Source organism: Panulirus ornatus, chromosome 70 (assembly GCF_036320965.1).
Source record: "Panulirus ornatus isolate Po-2019 chromosome 70, ASM3632096v1, whole genome shotgun sequence".
In the NCBI taxonomy this organism is placed as follows: domain Eukaryota; kingdom Metazoa; phylum Arthropoda; class Malacostraca; order Decapoda; family Palinuridae; genus Panulirus; species Panulirus ornatus.
This window is the reverse complement of record NC_092293.1, coordinates 11,686,062-11,700,198: the sequence shown is the minus strand read 5'-3', so window position 1 is coordinate 11,700,198 and position 14,137 is coordinate 11,686,062. Positions and strand designations below refer to the sequence as shown.

Here is a 14,137-nt window from a genome sequence, read left to right as displayed (position 1 = left end):
CACTGACAGCACGTCAACCCCGGTATACCACATCGCTCCAATTCACTCTATTCCTTGCCCCCCTTTCACCCTCCTGCATGTTCAGGCCCCGATCACACAAAATCTTTTTCACTCCATCTTTCCACCTCCAATTTGGTCTCCCTCTTCTCCTCGTTCCCTCCACCTCCGACACATATATCCTCTTGGTCAATCTTTCCTCACTCATTCTCTCCATGTGCCCAAACCACTTCAAAACACCCTCTTCTGCTCTCTCAACCACGCTCTTTTTATTTCCACACATCTCTCTTACCCTTACGTTACTCACTCGATCAAACCACATCACACCACACATTGTCCTCAAACATCTCATTTCCAGCACATCCATCCTCCTGCGCACAACTCTATCCATAGCCCACGCCTCGCAACCATACAACATTGTTGGAACCACTATTCCTTCAAACATACCCATTTTTGCTTTCCGAGATAATGTTCTCGACTTCCACACATTCTTCAAGGCCCCCAGAATTTTCGCCCCCTCCCCCACCCTATGATCCACTTCCGCTTCCATGGTTCCATCCGCTGCCAGATCCACTCCCAGATATCTAAAACACTTCACTTCCTCCAGTTTTTCTCCATTCAAACTCACCTCCCAATTGACTTGACCCTCAACCTACTGTACCTAATAACCTTGCTCTTATTCACATTTACTCTTAACTTTCTTCTTCCACACACTTTACCAAACTCAGTCACCAGCTTCTGCAGTTTCTCACATGAATCAGCCACCAGCGCTGCATCATCAGCGAACAACAACTGACTCACTTCCCAAGCTCTCTCATCCCCAACAGACTTCATACTTGCCCCTCTTTCCAAAACTCTTGCATTTACCTCCCTAACAACCCCATCTATAAACAAATTAAACAACCATGGAGACATCACACACCCCTCCCGCAAACCTACATTCACTGAGAACCAATCACTTTCCTCTCTTCCTACACGTACACATGCCTTACATCCTCGATAAAAACTTTTCACTGCTTCTAACAACTTTCCTCCCACACCATATATTCTTAATACCTTCCACAGAGCATCTCTATCAACTCTATCATATGCCTTCTCCAGATCCATAAATGCTACATACAAATCCATTTGCTTTTCTAAGTATTTCTCACATACATTCTTCAAAGCAAACACCTGATATATATATATATATATATATATATATATATATATATATATATATATATATATATATATATATATATATATATATATATATATATATATATATATATATATATATATATATATATATATATATATATATATATATATATATGTTGGAAAGGATCACAATTTTGGGCGTGATCAAGATATTCCTATGAGTCCACGGGGAAAATGAAACACGAAAAGTTCCCAAGTCCACTCTCGTGTAATAATCACATCATCAGGGGAGACACAAGAGAGAAATATAACAGTCAGTTGATATACATCGAAGAGACGAATCTAGGACGCCTTTTGGTAAACATATGAGTGTCCAAAACATACAACGAGTGTTCATAAACTTATCATTTTACAAATCTTATCAACAATAAAGTTATCTAATTTGTATAGACTATCACAAATATCAAGATTATAATTCTTTTGTATTTAGTAATAGAAGAATCAATGATATTTCTCTTGGTAATAGAATTAGAGTTAATAACTGAGATGGCGTTACTCTAGTCAATACGATGATCATAGTTTTTAAAATGATTAAACAAGACATTTTATGTTGGTCAGACTGGTAAGGATCTTTCTGTAATACTTAAGCAACATAAATATAGCATAAGAACGGGACAAGAATCAAATGCCTTGTTTAATCATGTGTGTGTGTGTGTGTGTGTGTGTGTGTGTGTGTGTGTGTGTGTGTGTGTGTGCAAATATCAATAAAATGGCAGGAGTGGATTATACGTACAAAAGAGGTGCTCATTAAAGAAAGATAGAATACTGAATAGTGGTGAAAACCTTTGTATTTATTCCATTGAGGAAGTAGTAAATTGAATTATATCTAGAGGGCAATAAGTTTTCAAGAAAGAATGAAATTCGTTCTTCAACAAAATCAAACAGAAAATAAAAAAAAAAATCATGAAAGCCTAATACGTTTGTGTTGCTTATCCAGGCCCATTTTTACTAAGTAATGTTGGGACGGCTCCACCCACTTTAATCACTTGAGTACATAGAATATATTATCGTCGATGTTAAAGAGTTTCCCTTTTGATGTTATCCTTAAAATAAAGGTTAAGGAAAGTGAGATAGAGCTTAACGTTAAAGTTAGGATAGCTAAGGCATCCTTGATCATATAATCACTAGTCAGGTGTTAATATAGGTTAGGTTAGGTTCAGTATCCTTCATCAGGTCACCATTACCAAGGAATTGTTATGTTGGGTCAGGCAACATTAAACCAACTTTCAGTATTATTTACTCATAAATCTTTAAGTTCTAATAACCCAAAATATTTAGAGTAGATAGGGTAGAAACTGATGGAAGCCATTTCTAACATTCTTGCATAACCTGACCTCTAGCCTTCCCAAAACATAGCCATCCGAGCTTGGATATTGTACTGCTGTGGTCGTCAACTAATTTGAAAAGGAAGACATTGAATTGAGAAATTACTGAGGTAATCTCCAAAGATGATTACTGGACTGAGAAACAAATTCAGAGAGCAGATTAAACGACTTGAATCCACTCAGCTTTAGAGAAAAGAAGTTTAAGAGATCCTATACATGTATATGAAATTATTGTAATGGCATCCCTTTAAGTTTGATATTTTTACTTCCTGTAACTAGTTCCAACAATTAAAACAATATTCAGCATTGTGATTTAAGTGACTGACCTTGGGATGCATTTCGATCTGTCAAAAACTGTATTTAGCAAATACTTAAACTTTCAACTGACCCATTCTATATTCTTATTCATTTCATCTCAGTTTTATCTCCTTTCTGTTACTGTTTAATATCAACAGTAGCCCGTCTACGTAGCTGGGGCTCTGAAGCAAAGGAAACATTTTCTAGTCTACGTTAGGGTAGCATCTAAAACAAACCTAAATGATCTTACCTTAGAAATATGTTCAGACAGTACCTTCTGGGGATTAGTTTAGGTGCTATCTAAACCTTGGCTAGAAAATGTTTGCTTTAAAGTCATAACTAGTTGAAAGACCTACTTTAAGTGTTGATATTGAAATTTATTTGCTCCAGTGTGCCCCTCTGTCCGTTTGTTTTATGTCCATCGAAAGATGCATACGTTCAATTTTTGATGTAGATTGAGTTCCCATCTTAGTTTCGTCTACGGAATTCTACATCTTCAGTTCAGCACACCATTGTGGTAATGAAGGGAAAATGACCACATTTACAAGCCGAGTGCACGTAGCTTATCCCACCTCGTTAGAGAGAAAACTTACCTGTATTTGAATTAATGAACGGGAACAGAGAAGACAAAATTTTACTACACATTTATCATACAACTATATATCATTTATATCATACACATTACCACATTTCCTGCACTTTCCATCACAAATTTGCTGAGGTCATAACCTTGTAGTTACCATTACCTTACAACCTTAAGGATGGTGGTCTACAACACCTCTAGATTGATGGAGAAAACGAAAAGTTTCGTTTTACTATTAAGACCACAGAAATACGGTAATTCCACTTCACTACCACTAACTACTAGTTATTTTACTTATTGATTTTCACGGCTAAGATTTTCATCCTCTGAGCGAAGCCATACAATAATCGTCCTTATCTACTCTGAGCATTGGATAGCCTCTTGATGATCAAGATTGCTGTTTTGGTTGTCCGTTTCCCTTGTTACTGCAGCGTCTCACTGCACACCTTACATAAGTGCCTTCTACAGTATTAGGGACAGCTGCTGGGCCTCACTGTAGCTACTTCTGGGACGGTTGCCAATCTTCCTCGTATTCCCTCATGACCACAGCGCCAAACCGACTCCCGCCATCAGGCCGAAACGCACAAACATTTCTGACAAAATTGAGACAAACGCTTTCGCGTCAATTTTGACACCAAGTGAATTTCTACGACAATTACGCTCAAGATGCTTGGTTTTTCGTTCATAGATTGAACAGAAGCAACCAACGATGGTTGCTACTGCCCAATCCATGAAGTCCCCCCCACCACGGAAAGGTAACCAAGCTTCGGGGGGGATGGGTGTTTACCCTGACGCCAACGGAGAAACTCAATATTAGTGCAGAGATCTTTTCCTCGGTAAAGAAAGTGTAGCCGGACTCCGCCCTCATGAGATTACTCCACGACAGCAAAGATCACCCTCTGGTAGGCTGTGCTATAGGCAGCACAGCTCCGTCAAAGATCTCACTCCATAAGTGAACTTATATAGATTCCTTTTTTAACATTTTGTCTTGTCTATAAGGAACTCATCAGTTCTTCTCCAGTGAAAGCAAAAAATCATCGAGAAATTCATTTGCTTCCTCAATATCAGGATCTTGTGGCTCTGTGTGGGGGACGGGGCTGGTGGGCTGTGTGTCTGGCTGTGTCTGGGAAGCGGGGCTGGTGGTCTCTGCGACTGGCTGTGTCTGGGAAGCGGGGCTGGTGGTCTCTGTGACTGGCTGTGTCTGGGGAGCGGGGCTGGTGGTCTCTGCGACTGGCTGTGTCTGGGAAGCGGGGCTGGTGGTCTCTGTGACTTGCTGTGTCTGGGAAGCGGGGCTGGTGGTCTCTGTGACTGGCTGTGTTTGGAGATCAGGGGAAGTCTTGGGTATAAATTTCAATATACTGTGAGCGATATCGTCTCTCAACCGATTCCTCTCGATCTTCTCTTGCACGGCCTTCATGATACGTTTGGGCGGCTTTCTCCATTTTCTTTGCATTTCAGTTGGTGATCCTGCGCCATCGAGCCACATGATACCAGAATAGTATCGTTCCTGTTTCCCAACGGGTCCAATCTTGGTGTCACACATGATGCCGAGTGAACCCAAATGGCGGCCGATGTTTACGTTGGAAGCCACGGGCTCGTTATGTATCTTGCAGTAACTTTCATACCGTTGCTGCAGCTCTTTCCTGCTGATAAGGTACCGCTTCATAGTAATAGTCTTTCCCTTCATTTGAACGAAGGTATTCATGAAACTAACAAAGGAAGCCTTTCCTTTGTAATCGCGTTTGTAGTAACAGAAAGCCATTGAAGACGTGGACTAGGTCAGGCGAAGTTACACAGACTAACAAGATAGTCCTATAATCAATGGTCCTGTATCAGCACTGAACTCGAAATACGTCAGAACGACAATTTCAACCCAGGGCTGGAGGGCCAATTAATGATATTCTCACGTCTTGCTCAACCAAGTAACCTCGGTTAGACCTTGTTTATATTCAAACATAGTAAAGTTAATATAGTGAAGCTTGATGATTCTATTCATATGTAAGTTGCAATGTAGTTTGTGTGTATATATATATATATATATATATATATATATATATATATATATATATATATATATATATATATATATATATATATATATATATATATATATATATATATATATATATATATATATATATATATATATATTCAATAACGGATGGAACTTGGCTCCTAAAGTGATTTTGTTGTTGGAGTGGGACCTCCAGCCATTCTGTTCACCTTTTCCCTTTCTAGACATGTGGTGGTGCATTGGGTAGTGTGGCAACCTTCGTCTTCATCTTTTTGGGTGCAGGCTTGCAAACCTCGTGGAGTAGTTGTGGGGTTTGCTTCTTTGCTGCACCCGACATAGCCATCTGGGTGTAGCTATCTACCCGGGCTGGTGGGTCAGCCTGCATAGCTACACGCTCACTCGGTACCTGGGCTGGTGGACGAGCAGCCTTCCTTTCTTCCATAGCTACAGTCTGCCTAACAACCTGGGGTTGTGGAGCAGCCATCCTTACTACCACCCAGGTTGGTTGGGCAGCCTTCTTTCGCTTCTTTGCTACACCCTTCTGGTTGTGTTGGTTGGGCAACCTTCTTTTTCCTCTTCTTCGATACAACCTGCCAACCGAATTCGTCTGCTGGTGGGTCCGTTTCTTTCATGGATACAACCTCTGTAGCCACTTGGGCTGGCCGGTCAACCTTCGGTTGTAGGTAAAAGTATATATATAGAATAATGTGGTTATCATCAGCAGCCAGAGGCCATTCCTCCCTCCTTGCCTGCAGAGTTCTTGATTTTCTGGAAAGTTCTACGAGATTCTGGTAAGATAAATACCATTGAGAGGACGTTGTTAGGGGACAGTCAGGTTCAGTTTAGAGTTGGTTGTGGGATGGTCCTTTTACTGTGTCGTATCAGCCAGTTGGGTATTTCTTTTCACAGTTTTCGTTAAAGTTTGTTTTCTAGAGGCATAATCTAGAGCACTATTTTCCATATGTTTATCATTTTTGTTGTTATAGTTTCATTATCATCATTAGTTTTGTTATTGTTGACTTTCAGATATTTGATGTTATGTTCGTGATTGCCGTGGAAGTGTCTGACATCTTGCTAGAAGACTTTCTGGTCACAATATTTCTGCACTGGGGAGTTGATCGTATTCTTTTATTGCAGGTTTTGTTATTATCTTGCTTTACATTAAGGTCTACTGGAGGTTTTCCCAATGCTGGTTGAACATATGTCCAGCAACAGGAGATGGCGTAAGATACAGTATTGATGAAACTTATCTATCAATATACCTATCTTAATATCGCTCTGTCAGTCTATCAATCTAACTATCTATCTATCTATATATCTATCTTTATCTGAAAGTCAACAATAATAAAATCATTGATATATGAAGTATAACAATGTCCTCTCAATGGCAATTATCTCACCAGAATCTTCTAGAACCTTCCAGAAAACTATGAACTCTGCAGGCAAGGAGGGAGGAATGGTCTCCGGCTATTGATAAAACCATATTATTCCATATATATGTTTATATATACATATTTATGTATATATATGAATGTATATATAACGTACAGAATAATGTGGCCATCATCAGTATCGAAGAAAACTGAAAAGATGAGGTCCCACCGAGATTCGAACTCGGATTGCTGGATCCAAAGTCCAGAGTGCTAACCCTTACACCATGGGACCTGATAAGAAAAGATGTGATTTCATCTAAATGTTTTACATATAATCAACCAGAGGCCATTCCTCCCTCCCTGCCTGCAGGGTTCAAGGTTTTCTAGAAGGTTCTCGAAGATTCTGGGTAGGAACTGCCATTGAGAGGACGTAGTTATACGTATCATTAATGATATTATTGTTGACTTTCTGATTTAGAAAGGTAGATAGATAGATAGATAGATAGATAGGTAAAAAACAGGTATTAGATAGATCGATAGATACGTAAGGCTGTATATATCAACTTTCACAGAAATCATTGATATCTGCGTTATTCTGCAAGAAATACATGTACATGGATGTAGTGATAATATGGGTTAGGTATAAGACCAGTCGTGTTGAGATTGTAGTGAATGTGATCATTGACTTCAACCTTAATAGTGTAGTGAAGATAAAGTTGTAGTGAATATAAATCTTGAAGTGACTCATAAGGTTGTTGTGAGTACAAGGATGCATCGTAAATGAGTACTTCCTACCTGAAAGTCAACAATTACAAAATTGATCAAGTATAACAACATCCTCGGACAACCAACTACAAACACCAACCATAGAGTGAACCTGACTGTCATCTAACGATGACCTCTCAAAGGTAATGATCTTACCAGAATCTTCGAGAACCTTCTAGAAAACCTTGAACCCTGCAGGCAGGGAGGGAGGAATGGCCTCTGGTTGATTATATGTAAAACATTTAGATGAAATCACATCTTTTCTTATCAGGTCCCATGGTGTAAGGGTTAGCACTCTGGACTTTGGATCCAGCAATCCGAGTTCGAATCTCGGTGGGACCTCATCTTTTCAGTTTTCTTCGATACTGATGATAACAGCATTATTCTGTACGTTATATATACATTCATATATATACATAAATATGTATATATAAACATATATATGGAATAATATGGTTATATCAATAGCCGGAGACCATTCCTCCCTCCTTGCCTGCAGAGTTCATAGTTTTCTGGAAGGTTCTAGAAGATTCTGGTGAGATAATTGCTTTTGAGAGGACATTGTTATACTTAATATATCAATGATTTTATTATTGTTGACTTTCAGTTAAAGATAGATAGATAGATACATAGTTAGATTGATAGACTGATAGAGCGATATTTAGATAGGTATATAGATAGATAAGTTTCATCAATACTGTATCTTACGCCATCTCCTGTTGCTGGACATATGTTCAACCAGCATTGGGAAAACCTCCAGTAGACCTTAATGTAAAGCAAGATAATAACAAAACCTGCAATAAAAGAATACGATCAACTCCCCAGTGCAGAAATATCGTGACCAGAAAGTCTTCTAGCAAGATGTCAGACGCTTCCACGGGAATCACAAACATAACATCAAATATCTGAAAGTCAACAATAACAAAACTAATGATGATAATGAAACTATAACAACAAAAATGATAAACATATGGAAAATAGTGCTCTAGATTATGCTTCTAGAAAACAAACTTTAACGAAAACTGTGAAAAGAAATACCCATCTGGCTGATACGACACAGTAAAAGGACCATCCCACAACCAACTCTAAACTGAACCTGACTGTCCCCTAACAACGTCCTCTCAATGGTATTTATCTTACCAGAATCTCGTAGAACTTTCCAGAAAATCAAGAACTCTGCAGGCAAGGAGGGAGGAATGGCCTCTGGCTGCTGATGATAACCACATTATTCTATATATATACTTTTACCTACAACCGAAGGTTGACCGGCCAGCCCAAGTGGCTACAGAGGTTGTATCCATGAAAGAAACGGACCCACCAGCAGACGAATTCGGTTGGCAGGTTGTATCGAAGAAGAGGAAAAAGAAGGTTGCCCAACCAGCCCAACCAGAAGGGTGTAGCAAAGAAACGAAAGAAGGCTGCCCAACCAACCTGGGTGGTAGTAAGGATGGCTGCTCCACAACCTCAGGTCGTTAGGCAGACTGTAGCCATGGAAGAAAGGAAGGCTGCTCGTCCACCAGCCCAGGTACCGAGTGAGCGTGTAGCTATGCTGGCTGACCCACCAGCCCGGGTAGATAGCTACACCCAGATGGCTATGTCGGGTGCAGCAAAGAAGCAAACCCCACAACTACTCCACGAGGTTTGCAAGCCTGCACCCAAAAAGATGAAGACGAAGGTTGCCACACTACCCAATGCACCACCACATGTCTAGAAAGGGAAAAGGTGGACAGAATGGCTGGAGGTCCCACTCCAACAACAAAATCACCTTAGGAGCCAAGTTCCATCCATTATTGAATATATATATATATATATATATATATATATATATATATATATATATATATATATATATATATATATATATATATATATATCCTTCTGTATGTTTACTTTCGATAATGAGGAACAGAAGAATAAGCCAAGCAAGTAAATTTCGTCAAAGACATCTCTCTTTTCTAAACGCTGCCTCGCAAAGATTTTCATTAATTCAAATTGAAGAAACAGACGTATTTTTCTATTGTCTGGTTAGCTCAGTGGTAGAGCGTGAGTCTGACACACTCAAGGTCGTGGGTTCGAGACCCACACCAGACATATTTTTTGTCTTTATCTTTTTTCATTTTGTCCGCATCACATGTGTGCAACATTCAGTATGTTCATCCAACGTTATAGTGAAGATCTTCATAATGAACTGGGGTTTAGACCTTATCTGAAAGGGTCAGGTCCACCAAGACGTCCTTGAAATCTTCCAGAAGCTTCTGGCGATCCTCCTCCAACGACAGGAACATGGAGACTTACCTTGTGGTTATTTTGCCGGCTAGTCGGCAACGGTCGGTTAAGCAGTATTTTGCCGTGGTAATCTCAGTGCTTTATGTAATACTAAGTGCCAGAAAATGTTCTTGGGGGCGTAGCTCAGTGGTAGAGTGCTCGCTTGGCATGCGAGAGGACCCGGGTTCAAACCCCGGCGCTTCCATTTTTGTTATTTGGGAAATTTATTTTCATTCGTGTATATATATATATATATATATATATATATATATATATATATATACATAATTATATATATATATATGTATATATATATATATATATATATATATATATATATATATATATATATATATATATATATATATATATATATATATATATATATATATATATATATATATATATATATACATATATATATATACATATATATATATATATATGTATATATATATATATATATATATATATATATATATATATATATATATATATACATATATATATATATATGTATATATATATATATATATATATATATATATATATATATATATATATATATATATATATATATATATATATATATATATATATATATATATATATCGTCCGATCAGGGAAGTTAAGCAACGTTGGGTCTGGTTAGTACTTGGATGGGTGACCGTCTGGGAACACCAGATGCTGTTATCCCTGGGGATAGGGAAGAAAGTATACTTGCCACGTATTCTCTGCGTGTCGTACAAGGCGAATAAAAGGAGAGGGAGCGGGAGACTGGAAATCCTCTCCTCTCTTTTTCAGTTTTCCAAAGGAAGGATCAGAGAAGGGACCAAGTAAGAATATTCCCTCAGAGGCTCAGTGTAGTGAGAGTGTAGTGAGGATGAGTATAGTTATGATAAAGATATTGTCAAGATAGCTTGTAGTGAAGAAAAGAATGTAGTGAAGATACGAATGTAGTAGAGATAAGGGTTATCAAAGAGTAAAGTTTATTCAAAATGATTATGTAGTGAACATAAGAACTTTTTAGTGAACATCAGGGAGTGCAATGATGATGATATGGTAGAAATAACGGGGTAGTGAAGAAGAGGGTATAGTGAAGATATAATCAAGTGAAAATAAGCTAGTAGTGAAGATACACCTTAGTGAATATGAGGTTGTAGTGAACTTAACCTTATTGACCTGATCCCCCAAATCCTCCAAACTACGTTCAAGGACGGATCCAAAGCCAACCGAAAAGGTTATTTCTCTGTGTATTGTTAGTGGTGGTGGTGGTGTGTAGGTGTGTGTAATCATGTATTTGCACTGTATTAGGAGGGAGTTTTACACTCGTGGGGCCCCGTGTAAGTACGTTGTTTGTGTGAGCGGGTAAAATCTAAAGCCTTTCTTGAAACCAGCTTAGTCAAGATAAGGTCGTATGAAGATGAGGCTGTAGTGAAGATTATAATAAGCCTTGCATAGTGAAGATAAAGGGATTAAGGAGAGGAGATGTAGTAAAGAAGATTATAGTGAACACAAAAGGATTCAAGCTAAGTACAGGGTCGGCCTACTGGCTTGAACTTACATTTCAGGTCAAAGGCATTCGAGTACATAGTATTCGAATAGTTATTTCCCTATCAGGGCGATCATAGCCTAGCGGTAGCTCTCCCACCCGTTGCGCAGGGGTCCCGGGTTCGATCCTGGCTGTTGGAGTTTTTTATGTTTCATGAGAGTGCTCGTTCATATGCACTTAGTTCGTATATATATATATATATATATATATATATATATATATATATATATATATATATATATATATATATATATATACATATATATATATATATATATATATATATATATATATATATATATATATACATTTACACACACACACACACACATATGTATATATATATATATATATATATATATATATATATATATATATATATATATATATATATATATATTTTTTTTTTTTTTTTTTTTTTGCTTTGTCGCTGTCTCCTGCGTTTGCGAGGTAGCGCAAGGAAACAGACGAAAGAAATGGCCCAACCCACCCCCATACACATGTATATACATACGTCCACACACGCAAATATACATACCTACACAGCTCTCCATGGTTTACCCCAGACGCTTCACATGCCCTGATTCAATCCACCGTCAGCACGTCAACCCCGGTATACCACATCGCTCCAATTCACTCTACTCCCCGCCCTCCTTTCACCCTCCTGCATGCTCAGGCCCCGATCACACAAAATCTTTTTCACTCCATCTTTCCACCTACAATTTGGTCTCCCTCTTCTCCTCGTTCCCTCCACCTCCGACACATATATTCTCTTGGTCAATCTTTCCTCACTCATTCTCTCCATGTGCCCAAACCATTTCAAAACACCCTCTTCTGCTCTCTCAACCACGCTCTTTTTATTTCCACACATCTCTCTTACCCTTACGTTACTTACTCGATCAAACCACCTTACACCACACATTGTCCTCAAACATCTCATTTCCAGCACATCCATCCTCCTGCGCACAACTCTATCCATAGCCCACGCCTCGCAACCATACAACATTGTTGGAACCACTATTCCTTCAAACATACCCATTTTTGCTTTCCGAGATAATGTTCTCGACTTCCACACATTCTTCAAGGCTCCCAGAATTTTATATATATATATATATATATATATATATATATATATATATATATATATATATATATATATATATATATATTCCTATGAGTCCACGGAGAAAATGAAACACGATAAGTTCCCAAATGGACTTTCGTGTAATAATGGCAAGCAAGTATGAAAGATAGAGTATGAAAGACAAAGACAGTGGACAAGTGTTATGTATTCTGTTTCCTTGATAATCATTTGGTCTGACTCATTCAGATAAGGTCCAAAATGCCAGTAGTGAAGATGTACAAAGGAAAATAGAACAGTGTACGTACGTACGTAGTGTGAGTATCTTGACTGATAGAAAGTATTGAAAGCGGCAGGAAGTAGTGAGATATTGTATTGTGCTTCGTACAAGACTGGCGGGCGACTCCGTCCTTCGTGCTGTGCCACACACAGTCTGGCGATTGTCGGGATGTGTAGCCATAATGTTTGATCTTATGACCATTAGTGATACATCATGTGATGTTTACTATCACAACATCGGCTTCTTCCTCCTCCTCCAGGAGAGTGGCAATCAGGTGGCGGTTATTGTGGTAGCCCGGCACGTGCAATTGTAAGATTTGAAGCAACATTGTGATAATGGGACACATTATAAAGAGTTCCATAATTTCTCTAATTCTTCCCCAAATTCATGTGGACCTGCAACGCTGAAAATGTTTAAATACCGCTGGTGCGGAGGGAGGGAGAGGGAGGCCTGGGATGAGAGTGAGGCTTTGTAGGAGAGAAAGTCTCGGGATGAGAGAGGCTGAACACAAGATGTGTGGCCGGAGAGTGAGGCTTTGAAGGAGAGAGAGGCTTATGATGAGAGAGGCTGGGCATGAGAGAGTCTGGGCATGAGAGAGGCTTGGCAGGAGAGTGAGGCTTTGAAGTAGAGAGAGGCTTGGGAGGGAGGAGGTGTAAACCTGTGAATGGGAAAGAAGTTTGTGATGAGAGAGGCTGATCATGAGAGAGAGGCTTGGGATGGGAGATGCTGGACACCAGAGTTTGGGAGGAGACTGAAGTTGTAAAAGAGAGATCTCTCATAAGCGAGGCTGGACACGAGAGATATACTTGGAATGTGAGAAAAAGTAGTGAAGTAGAGAGAAGCTTGGGATGAGAAAAGCTGGAGGCAAGAGAGGTGTGGGAGGAGAGTGAGGCTGAGTGTGGCAGGCAAGGTTTGTTTGAGAGCGGCTGGACACGCAGAGCAAGACTTGGTTGAAAGTGAGACTTGAAGAAAGAGAAAGGCTATGGTGGCGGGAATGGAGGTGGACGTGAGTATAAGATTGGCATGGAAAACGATATTGGTTAGATGAGAGAGGCTGGTCTTGAGGAAAGAAAGCCTGGGTTAAGGGTTAAGTTGGATACGAGAGAGAGGATCGAGATGAGACAGAGGCTGTGGAGGAGCGAGAAGCTTGGGATGAGAAGGGCGGACAAGGAAGAGGTTGCGTGCAGAGTGCGGTGTGAAGGAGAGTGGGGTTGGGTATGCCAGATGGCTTGACACGAGAGAGAGATTGGTGTATGAAGGTGATGATGGGAGCAAGGGGCGGGGGGGAGGGGGGGGGGGGGGGGGGGAAATAAGAGTTGGCTGATTTGAGAGAGAGGATTGGGATGAGCGTGGAGGCTGTGAATGATCGAGAGGCTTAGGATGCGAGAGAGAGAGGCTTAAC

General features: G+C 39.5%; 1 non-coding gene across 1 annotated transcript; it reads left to right on the top strand.

Annotated features, from left to right (window-relative positions):
• The first annotated feature begins 9,576 nt into the window (after positions 1–9,576).
• Positions 9,577–9,648, top strand: TRNAV-GAC (transfer RNA valine (anticodon GAC)). Its single transcript has one exon. It is a non-coding gene; the product is annotated as a tRNA-Val (tRNA).
• The last annotated feature ends 4,489 nt before the right edge of the window (positions 9,649–14,137 follow it).